Source organism: Symsagittifera roscoffensis, chromosome 7 (genome assembly GCF_963678635.1).
Source record: "Symsagittifera roscoffensis chromosome 7, txSymRosc1.1, whole genome shotgun sequence".
Taxonomy (NCBI): Eukaryota; Metazoa; Xenacoelomorpha; order Acoela; family Convolutidae; genus Symsagittifera; species Symsagittifera roscoffensis.
This window is the reverse complement of record NC_087068.1, coordinates 3,669,724-3,681,986: the sequence shown is the minus strand read 5'-3', so window position 1 is coordinate 3,681,986 and position 12,263 is coordinate 3,669,724. Positions and strand designations below refer to the sequence as shown.

The window sequence follows — 12,263 nt, the reverse complement described above, 5'->3', positions numbered from 1 at the left end:
GCGTGCTTTTTCGGTAATTTGTTTAAAAGTCTCGAAACTTTTTTGCTGATAGAAAAAATCGAAGACGGTCTCCATTTCATAACAATGCAGGATATATATGATGCATGATCAACTTTCCGTTTGAATTAAATAGCTTTAAACATATTCTTTTGCATCACAAAAAATTTATCCAAAAGACTTAGTAAAAAACTAGAGTAACGCAAACGATATTATTGCCTTTGCACAGCATCTGTACAAGTTTACAAGTACATATTGTGCGAAAAAGACTGTACCCCTAAAAAGTAATCCAATAAACTGAGCTAAATTACCGCAAACGTATTCAACAAGATTTTCAAATTGAAGCCAATTGTCGACCTTTTTTTCTAGGTGCTCCACCTCAGAAACTTCGACCATCACGATGTTCCCAACTGAAAAGTTTTCTCCATGCAAACCGACCAAATTTCAACATTTTGCATAACAATTTGCAATTATCACAAGGATCAGAAGGAAATTTCTGATCATCAGCTTATTTAAAGTATCATCTGCAAAAACGTTACATGAATGCGGCTGGATGACGGCCCGTCATTAATGTATAAAATAAAAAAAACGATACATTGCCGATCCTTGTCAGACACGTTTCTTACATTCTAACATACCAGAAAAGTATATCGAAGAAACCAAATGTTATTTTTTTGTGAGATAACTATTAGATTTTAAACTTTCCCTCGATCACAATATTCCAATAATACAATCAACGGCATCAAATGCCGTGTTTAAATCAGGCAAGGGAATTAATTTTTTGGTCAATTGATATCCTAAAAAATCCGTGATGGACAAACTTGCATTCTTTATTTCTAAATCCACATTATCTTTTTTGAATTAAACTATTTTGGACTCAAATTAAGTTGAACAATTGAAATTAAACTTACTTAACATTAATTAACTTTAATTACAAAAAATACCTCACAGAAGACTATAGACATAAGTGATGGTAATTTCCCCGTCTTTAAGTAGTGGTAATATATATTTAAAATTTTGAGAAAATCAGGAAAAGGTTCTTTCTTAAAGCTTGTAGCGAAAATATGCTAAATGGTCTGCCAACACTAGATAAAAAGTTTCAAGCATTTTTTTTGCAAATAGTATCATGACCAGTTGATTTTCTATGTTTCCATTAATTAAGTTTCTCCAGGACTCCCGGTCTATTCGTATCATGTAAAACATGACCTTTAAGTAGAAAACATTTGAGAAGTTTGCTGGTAATTTTTATCCAATTGTAGCGAAGTGTTTTCTTTTCTCAGAATACCCATTAGCAGGGTTCGTTACTTCAAACTTTGTTTAGATTTTTTCTATGAATTGTTTTGGTTTAAATTTAGAAAAAACCACGAAATTTTGTGCCGTTTTTTATATCTAAGTTCTTAGAAAAAATTCAAAAAGGCAAAAAAGTCAAATCTTAAAAACTAAAAGCATTTGAGCAGTCGCATTTGAATGCAAAATTTGCAAGTCCTGAGAGTATTCTCACAATACCCAACTACACGAAAAAATTCCACATTTTGAGAAATTTTTAAATATATATTTTGTAAAAAAAAGTTGAAAAACCTTAAAAAAACATCACATCTCGAATTATAGAAAAACTACAGCAGTCAAATCGGGAGATCACATTTTAATACCCCTCGAGTGATCTGGCAGCCCCTAACTACAGGTTTGGGAATTTCAAGAATGAAAAAATTAAATTTGAGTTTTCTGAAACTTTTTTTGTAAAAAACCACAAAAAAGTCTTATCTCGAAAACAACAATAAAAGAGGAATAAATTTGGATTCGCAATTACTGAAAATACCCCAGCTGCCCCCATTACAAAGAAGAAGGCTTCAAATTTCAATTTAAATTTGAAAAATATTAAATATAACTTTGCTGAAAATTTTTTGAATAAATCACAAAAAAAACGTCATATCTTGAAAAGTAAAAAAATTTGGGAAGTCATTTTTGGAGGCGAGATTTGCAACTCCTTAGAGTGCTTCGACAGCTTCTATTTTAAGGGTTGAGATTTTCAAATTTTGAAGAAAAAAATTTGAATTTAAGTGTTCTGAAAACTTTTTAAAAAATCACAAAAAACGTCAACTCGTGAACTACAAAGATTTGAACACTCATAATTGAAAGTTAGATTCTCGAACCTCGATATATTTTTAGCAGTCGCATTTGGAAGCAAGATTTGGATCTTGAAACTCCTGAGAGTACCTTCACAGTGCCCAACTACAAGATTAAGAATTTCAAGTCTTTTTGAATTTTTTTACATCTAAGTTGTCCGAAAAAAAAAAGAAATTATAAAACACATCAAATCTCGAAAACAAAAAGAATTTGAGCAGTCAAATTTGGAGGCAAGATTCGCAGCCCTTGGGAATACTCTGACAGCACGAAACTGCAGGGTTGGGAATTTTAATTTTTGTAAATTATTTTGTTGTAAATTGAGTTTTCTGAAAAAGTTTGAAAAAATCACAAAAATCGACGTATCTCCTACACTAAAAGGATTTGGGCATTCATAATTTTTTAAAAATTGGCAACACCTGGGAGAACTCTGAAAGCATCCCAAAAACAATTTGGTAACTTTTAACTCGGTGGAACAAACAATAGATTCATATTGAAAAATCGAGAAAAAATTCTTAAGCATTGCGATATACGATATAACTTAACCACGCATAGATACTCTATACCCTTAACTGTTGAAACAAACGCTTAAGCATGGCAAGATATGCCTCACGCAAAGTTAAATATAGCATAGATTGTCGTTTTGTTTTTCAGACAAAACATCAAATAACTCCAAAATGATCACTGATTGTGCAATCCAGTTTGAATATAAAGTTTTTCTGAGGTAACTATATAATCAATACATGTACTTGAAAAAAGCAATTCTCATGTGCTCAGAAGTTTCAACGCCAAAGCCAAAAAACATTTAGACGTTTTCCTACTCCCAGACGGTACTACGTACGATGGCCAGATGAGATATAAATGTTTAAGGACCCCATGAGCATAACTTCGACATTGAACATTTTCTAATGATGTCAAGGACCAATAAGATTTGAAATCCGGTCAGTGGTATTTTATACATACATAAAGTTTGCTGCTATCGTTCAGTAAAAGTGTTAAGATGACGTGTTCTCGCTCAACAGATCATTTAAAATGATTCAAATTGATGCCTGTTTTATTAGCAGCTACAACGACGCCAGCACAGGCGTTTTCAAGGTTGGAGCAATTAAAATCCTCATGAACTTCCAATCTATGAGTAATAAAAGGATCGTTATCAGAAAAAGATGTCTTTGAAAGCTCAACCAAAGCAGGTTGGCCATTCAGAATTTCATTTAAACAAAAAATTGGTCACGACGGGCTCCTATGGATTGAACATGGAGAAAAATAATTTTCGTTTCGTGCTAAATCACTCACGCAGGATTTTTGTAATGAAAATAAAGAGTAACTGTAAATAATAGCTAACTGCTTTGCCACTAATCATTTCCAGTTGAAAGACTTGGCACAGCTACATTTCTATTGTTGATGAAATTTGATTTAGAAAACTTTGCGCAAGGTAGCACAAATTGCGCCAAATTATCAGGAATAGATATTCAACTAAACAGCTCATTGATCAGTTGAACTTTTCCGACATTGGTATGTGTTTTTTCTCTATCACGTTGGTGGAAACAAAATTATTGCGAGAAAAATTCGTTTGATTACTTTGTGCCATTCGAGATTTTTGTTTAAGTGTTTTTGACTGCCTCGCCGTAATTGGACTCCTTAATGTTGAATATTTGATCAGCGCATTTCATATTAACGAAGTTATGTTTCTGAAACCCTCTGCTGTAAAGTTAGGATACAGAAACTTGAGGAGAACAATTGTAAGTCACAGTGTATCTTCTAACACCACACGAATAAACAAGAGCAACTCTGAACCACGCTGTCCAAATAACTTTGGGTGTATATACCGGTTGATTATTGATACGGTGCAGAAAAAATTAATTTTTAATGGCCATAAATTCTTATTTTTAATCTCAAAATAGACAATTTTCAAAATAACCACAAGTTTGAAGTTTTGAACCACAGCAGGTGGCATGCCTTCCTCAGGCCGAAATTGTTCTTTAACTTCATTTTGTAAAATCATTATAATTTATTTTGCAATTGAACAATAGTATTAGACTTATCATCAGATTTTTCAATCTTACTCTGCAGTAGGTTTATTGATTTAGGATCAAAAACATAAATAATTTTATCGAAAATAGAATTACATTAAGAGCGAGATTTGAACATTGATTAAACCGTTAATTGAAAGTTTCGCAATCGTGGAAGCAAAAAGAGAAATTAGTAATTTCTTACAAAAAATAAATAAAAAAATAAAAAATAACCAACAAGGATAGCCGGTTACTGTACAAGTAACACAGATTGTTCCGACCAGTATTTTAAAAAATAGAACAAGTTTGTTTTTTCAAATTAGGGTAGTTCTTTCGGCGTGGTATGATAAAATGATTTTAAGGAAAAACTAGAGATTAGGCATTTTCGACAATTTTAGTTAAATACGCAAATTGGAATATAGTTTTTCTAGAAAACATACTAGAAATACTAGGAAAAAATCGAGTTTTTTTTTACAGTTTTTTGAATTTTTGAATTTTTATTCCAAAAAAGCGATATAATACTGGAAAAAAACTAACTTTCCTCGAGTAAAACTAAGTTTTTACGGCTTAAATTCAGCTATTGTAAGCTTTTAAGCCATTAAAATAAGCTATTGCAAGCTTATTCATTCGCTCGAGCTAAGACGGAAAAAAAAATTTCAAACCAGTTGTTCTCGACACTGGGAAATTTTTTTCGAAACTTTTTAATGTCGTTCGAATCACGACTAAAAAGGCTTTAATATGATATATCCGAGATTAACATTCGTGGTACCTGATTTTGCGTGGAAAAAGAAACAAAAACAAAAACACACCCGAAGACAAAGTTCCTCCCCTATTTTCAAATGGTCGGAACAATAACTCTAATAAATTTGAATTTTCTCTAATAATTTAGAACGCATCTCTTGAAAGATTCTTGCGAGATAAAAATTTCTAAATATATTTCTCTGCGGTAGCATTTTTTGGAATGCAGTTCCAAAGCGGTAATGTGTCTGAATCTACAATTTTAGTTTTTCTGCTTAAGTCTTTTTCCTCAAAAAATCCTTGCACAACTGATGTATATACCTTGAAAACATAGGTTTTCATGCACGCGTACAGCTTCCTTAAACTTAAAAACGCCACCATGTCATAATTAGTTCTACAAGAGTAGTCGTAATAAAAGGAGGTGGCGTCTGGTCATTTTTATGTTAAACAAGCCGAAGAAAGCGTATGAAAGATACGACGAAACTAATCAAAACAAAGTAAATGTTCTAAGAACTTTTTTTTGCGAAAGAATCTAGAAAACCTATTAAAAAATTGTATCTTTGATGAAAACTTACGTATGAAAACCGAATCAACTCGGTAGGTTCAAGCTTTTGTTTCTTTTGTTTTCAGTACCAAAGCGGTTAAGTCATTACCAACTAGTTAAGTCGCTGCCATTTTCTGACACCAATTAACTTATTAAACAGTTAGAAAGAACTAATACGACAAAACAGTTCAGAAGGTCACATTTCTATATCCATTTGACCATTTAATCTAAACCAACAATGAAGGCTACATTAATCATGGAACGAGCCAAGAATACTGTTTACTTTTTTGACAGCGACCAGCAGTTTTTAAACAACTTCTCCGAAAAACGACAGACCCCTTTAAACTCTATCACGCCTTCTCATCTAGCCAAACACTTAGTAGTGGTGATTGCGAAGTTTGTCGAATTTTCCGCTCTTGTGGAAGACGACATTCAAGTGGTCCAAACAACCGACGGTGAAATGTGGCATGTCTTGATATCTGGCTGCTTCGCTTTTTTGGCCATAGATCAATCTCGAAGTGACGAGTTTTTGTTGCGCAAAGTAGAGATGTTGAACTTGGTCATTGAGTTTCTCATTGGGCCTACTTTATTCACGACTGAAATGTACTCTAATTGCAATCTTCGGCCAGAGAAGTCTTACGATAAAAGATCAGCGTGGGCAACAGGTAAAAACATTACTCGTCGTTTAATTGAAGTGAATAGTTGATACATTTGTAAGCTATGGAGTGCGGTCTCTATTTAAACAACCGCGTATTCATACTCGTCAGTAAGCAGAAAAATACTATATTTACCAATCAGAATTGAGATGAGAAAGCAAACTTACGAAATAAATAACTATTAATTATACAATTCTTCCTTGTCTCGATTATGATTGGTTAATATAGTTGGTTAATATAGTAGATTGTTTAATATATGTGTCTGCTTACTGACGAGTCTGAATACGCGGTCGTCTAAATACTGCTACGTAACCGTAAGCTATTTACTTTTATATGGCACCAAAAAATGACAAGGGTCATTCTCTTCTCTAAAGCTCAATAACAACGAAAATTGAAGTTTCAGTGATTCAATTTTTTTGCAAAAAAATAGTTTTCCCTTTCAGCACTGGCTACATGAATTCGAGTGGATTGAAACGATATCATAAACCATTTCAAAACTCGGATCTCTTACTATCCCCCTTCCCAATTTTACCATCCCAGTAAAAAATAACTACCCCCATAAAGAACTAAATCAATGGTTAAGTATATGCTGAATTTGTTATCAGTAAGGAATCCCTCCTTACGCAATAAAGAGGGGTAGGTCAAAATAAGACCCGAAAAAAAATTATTCAACCTTGAACAACTAGTACTTGCACAACTTTAGTCGGATGTTTGCTTTCGATCTGGGAATACCTCTATGACAAAGACCTCCCCTTCCAAATGGGACTGGCACAGCGCATCGTGAACTCCCAGCGACAAGTCCTCAGAAGCATCGTCCGACACATAGCCTCCGAAGGAGTGGTCGATTTCCAGATGGCAGCTATGTTCAGCAACCGTCTCATCTACGACACATTTTCCAACTGTCTGGATTGTAGTTCGAATCACAGCTTTACTAATTCAGACCTTGTGCTGACTAGGTTCAGTGATGACTACTAACTACTAAGAAACAACTCAACAAAGACTTGCTTGGCTTGATGTTGCCACGCAAATAACCTCTCATTAGCAAGAATATAAAACCGAGTAAATTGAACTAAATTAAGATCAGTTGGCCGAGTGGTCTAGAGTAAAGCTTAAAAACTGACCACTTGATTTAGTTTTGGTTTATCGTTAGTGATTTTTATTGCACAAACAAAAACATCAATTCACGTGTCGGCATCACAACATGTGAGCAACTTTGAAAATTGTTGCAAACATAGTGAATTTTATTCTGGCTCTTTTTCGTCAGAAAACTGAAGCACAATTTTTTGACAAACATGTTTTCAAATTTCAAAACTTACAGAACAATACTAAGCAGAAACACATTTTTCAAAACTAAAACCTGTAAACATGCATAGCTTGAAGTATAATCATACTTAAATAGTCATCGGCGAACAAGACTGATGCTGAACTTCTACTTCCCGAGTAAGAATCTGCTGCGACACATGAAGAAACAAGACAGGATTAACAAGGCCAATGTTCAGAGTGCAGTCAGCGTCACACGCACAGGTTACTATGAATCAATAAAGAAAAATCATAATATTTTTAATTTGCAAGTCAGAAACTCATTTTATGAAAAAGTAAATTTAGGATTTAGTTTAGCACAGGCGAATACTAAAAAGGCCGCAGCCTTTCGTGTGTCATATCCATCGAGTCCATCAATACAATCAATGACCTTTTTCTTGCATACTAAATTTTAAGCAATGAGGCTCAGCGTTAAAGGGAAGGGGTGGGGGATGATAGCGACCGAAGTTTCCATAACGACGTTTTTTCACAAAATTATTTCAAAAAAAATCTTTATTATTTCATCTTCGTAAAATTTTTCATCTAACACTTCTCGTCTTGTAAAATGTATGCAAGCGGTGAAACTGAAAAATTTTCAACCATGTTATGACTTCTTCCATTTCTAGCGAATCAACCAAAATGTTTTTTCCAAAGACGCCAGTATATACTCAGTTTGGATCTGTTGAACTATCCCACCCCCTATGGTACCTAGTAACGAATTGCCACTCCTATAAACCGCTAATGCAACGTAACGCAACGCAATGGTTAAGCGTGTGTGAATTTTGTACCTAGTACCGAATCCCTCCTACATCCTTTTGAAAACGGGGGGATAGTGAAAAAGATCCCTCATTTCTAAGGTGCAGTTTATGCAAAAAGAGCCAGTTTATTTATTAGTACTTACCAAAAATAGCCCAAAAACGGCGTTTTGGGCTCAAATTTGCAACAATATGCATGTAACGCAGACGTTTTCGCCTAAACTGGGTCTTTATGGCGCTTCCAAGGAGCTCTAAACATAAGGAGAGCTCGAAAACATCTAGATCTGCCCCTGGTTCACACTGTTTACTCAAATTAGTTGCCTTTGATGCCTTTGATAATGATCTGGATGAACCATATACCTCTATTTTTTAGTATTTTGGCCTAGCTTTTTTTAAAATTAAAAAATTTTACACTCGAATCAGAAAGCTGAAAGTAATAAAAATAACCTATCATCTTTCAAGACATGGCCATCATAGATCATTAAAAGGATCACTGACAATTTTATATCAAAAGATAAACAAGTACCAGTATTCATTTCAATTGGGAGTAAAAATTCTAAGAAATAGTGAAAAAATGTGGAATTAATTTCGATGTCACTGTTTAACAGACAGCACCAGTAGCAAGTCTTCCTACGTGAGCACGATGACTCATCTGGCGATGACGTCAGCCGATTTGAAGCTTAGTCAGAGTAAGTTCACGTTCGGCTCCGAAGATCTAGAAGGCCCACAGGAGACAAAAGAAGACAGTGGATCAACTCAACAGGAGGCTAGTTTTTTTCTTTGTCAGTGAACTTTTTAGGAGGAAGATTTCTGCGCTCGCTTAAACGGCACTACACGCTCCCCCCTCGCCCTTAATAGCAAAAAGAGCTATCACTAAAAAAAGCAAAAACACGTTTTGTAACACTGAATTTTACAGTTTTTTGCTTCGAATGTCGAAGTTAATCGACAGAAGTCTTAACTAAACAGTTTTGATTTACGGAAACACAGTGATTGCAAATATATAAATCGAAGATGGCAAATTCTCAAGATTGCAAATATATAAATCATTTTTGTACTATTGGATTTCATATTCGCTGCTCTATTGTTTCGAGTTCAAAAAAAGTGAATTGCATTCAAAATTGTACAAGCTTAGCAGCATTTTGGGCTTTCCACACCGTCGCATTCAGGGAGCGCTTGCATGAAAATGGGGTTCGATGTTAAATGATCAAAAAAGAGACGGGTAAATATCTCCGACACATGCTCCGACACATGTTTACTTAATCAGACTGGATCAACTACGCGTAACCTTTTTAGTAATATCAAAACTTAGACAATAACTTAAACATGAGCACTTCGGTCTTTGCTTAAATATGTTAAAACATTCCGTTGTTGACTAAGCTTAAGCTTGGCGAGATACACGACAGATGCATTTAAATATACAATTGATGATAGATAGATCAACTCAGAAGCTAAGCTGAGCTTTGCACCACTTGCTTAACAACAATTATAGGATGAGTGCACCAAGAAGCTTAAAGAATTAGCAAACAGAACTTCAAACAATGTTACTATTGAAGAAGGAAGTGGAGAAATGATGAAAAAAAAAGTAAAAAACAAAAAAGCATTTTTTCGTGTAAGAATTTTTATAATTTTTTCAAACAGGTGAGTCAAAAATTGGTGTCAGTGTCTTATCGATCTCAAAAGTACTAAACTTCAAGGAAAAAAATCGGTAAATAAGCCGACAGAATTGAAGCCGACATCCAATAAGCTGAAACTTTAGTCAAAAAACAAACCACGATAGATATATCAGTTGCTTTTGCAAAGTACATTAGAGACCGGCTGAAGCTGGAAGAACTTTTATTTTTTCAAAGAATACGCACTGATGCAAAAACAGGCAGCATAAAAAATTGAAACAAGCAAAAATTGCACAGCTCACAATTTGATGGTTTATAATTAACTAAAAAAATAGGTCAAAAAATTATGACTTTGAAAATTACTGAAGTAACAAATTCTTTTGAAAAAAAACGGGGAACAGTTCCAAACGTCAACGGTTAAGTATAACATATTTTCGCCGCCTCAGATTTGAGAGGGAAGTTTTTGAGAACTATAAGTCAAATTTTTCAAAAAAAGCGGTCAAAAAATCGAAAAGTTGACATCTCCGAGGGCCAGAACTTTTGGTGTAAAAACATTTGGGCGTAGCTCCTAATGCAGGGGAGCTTCTATCGATTCGTTCTGTCTAAGACTCTAAGAGAACAACACGTGGTTAGAAATTAATTGATCCGAAAACAAAACGGAAAAAGGAAAATTGTCATATAAACTTTGATTAAATTTAGTGACTGTTTCTCACAAAAAATTGGTCATTTTCAAAGTTTTTATGACAATTTTCCTTTTTCCTTTTTGTTTTCGGATCAATTAACTCCTAACCACGGCCTAAAAAAAAACAAAAATAAGCTATTGTAAGCCTGCTCGCTCGCATTATTCGCACGAACTTGGACAAAAAATCAAAAAATTTAAACCCGTTTTCTTTCAATACCGGGACAATTTCGTAAATTTTTTAATGTCATTCGAATGACGACTAAAAAACTTTAACTTGATATATTATTCGACCCATTCCCCTAATTTTTTGTGGTACCTAATTTTGTGAGGAAAACAAAAAGAAAACAAACTAAAACACACCTGAATACAAATATTCATCCCTGTTTTTCAAATGGTCGGAACAAAAACTTCTTATATACATTTTTTTGCTAAAACGTTCATTCAAAACTAAAAAAAACCTTATCCTGCAAAATATAGCCAACAGACATTAAAAAACTCAAAATAAAGCAAGAAATAGTTGTTAAAGTATCAATGAGCTGAGAGAAGCCAAAAAAATAATAAATTTTTGATAATTTGCGAATGCCGAAAAAAATATCACTTCAGAACTCAATCTATCACTTCAAAGAACTTTTTAAGATAGACGCGTAAGTAGAGAAAACTGTTTCTTTTTCTATTGTTGTAATTACGTTCATTTTGAACAGTCATTCACGTTTTTTGCGTCAATTCCGCTGTCTTCATCAAAGAAAAGAAAATGACTTTTATACTGCTGAAACTTGAGTGTGAATAACTTTGAAACTTTCTTAAAAAACAAAGATAGCCGCTTACTGTGGAAGTACCACAGAATCTTCCGGTCTGAAAAAACACAATTTACCTTTTCGAAACAGTGTCGTCTTTTCTGCATGGTCTGAAAAAAGGATCTGAACACAAAAACTAGAGCTTTGTAGTGTTCAATAGTCATAGTAAAATAACCAATTTGGAAAGCAATTTTTTTGTAGCAAAATATTAGAAAAACAAAAAAAAATCAATAACTTTTTTGCAATTTATTTTTTGAATTTTTGAAGTTTGTTATTCCGAAAAGGCGCTTAAATACCCAAAACTATTGTTACTCAAGTAAAACTAAATTTTTGCGGCCTTAATGAAGCTATAGTAAGATTTTAGGCCATAAAAATGAATTATTGTAAGCCAGATTTAATCTTTCGGCCTACGGAGCGCCTGGCAGGGATATTACCTCTAAGTTAAACGTGCAGCTTCAGAATCAAAATTTTAAGTGATTACGAAACAAGCTATCAAACGATTCAGTGATTCTGTTAGACGACTTGTTTACTTCTTCATGCGGCAAGTAATAAAAAATATTACCAATCTGATTTCTCAAACATCATCCCGATTAAGGCATGACAATTAGATTTTTGGAGCTCAAATTTAAAACCAATCAAGCTATCCAAGAAAACGGCTGAATGCAATTTTTGAATGTATAAAATATTTTTTCTGCTTTGATCATTAATGTTTAAACCTTGAATGCAACCTTGAATGCATTTTTTTAGTGAAAAAGCCGATTGACCAAAATGAGACGAGACCTTTTCGATTATCAAGCTAGGTTTTTTCGTGCTGGTTTCAGGAATCACCGAAGCAGCCCACCATCGTAAAGCAGAAACCGGCTGAAAAGCTGACTCGGATCTCCAGCCTGCCGTCTAGCTTCAAAAGAACGTCTGTCGAGTTTTCGATTAAACCTCTAAGAAAGAAAACAAACAGTCTGAACTCCGTTGCTTACGTACCAGTTCCCTCCGATCCTTGTGAAAAAGAAACAGCAGAAAAAGCTGCTGAAAAGTTATCTCCTTCGGACACTGATTTCCAC

At 34.0% G+C, this 12,263-nt stretch overlaps 1 protein-coding gene across 1 annotated transcript in view; it reads right to left on the bottom strand.

The window, feature by feature from the left end:
- The window catches only part of LOC134852180 (oligosaccharyltransferase complex subunit ostc-like), a 506,030-nt gene that overhangs the window by 99,748 nt on the left and 394,019 nt on the right, over positions 1–12,263 (bottom strand). The gene's annotated exons all lie outside the window — the stretch shown is intronic.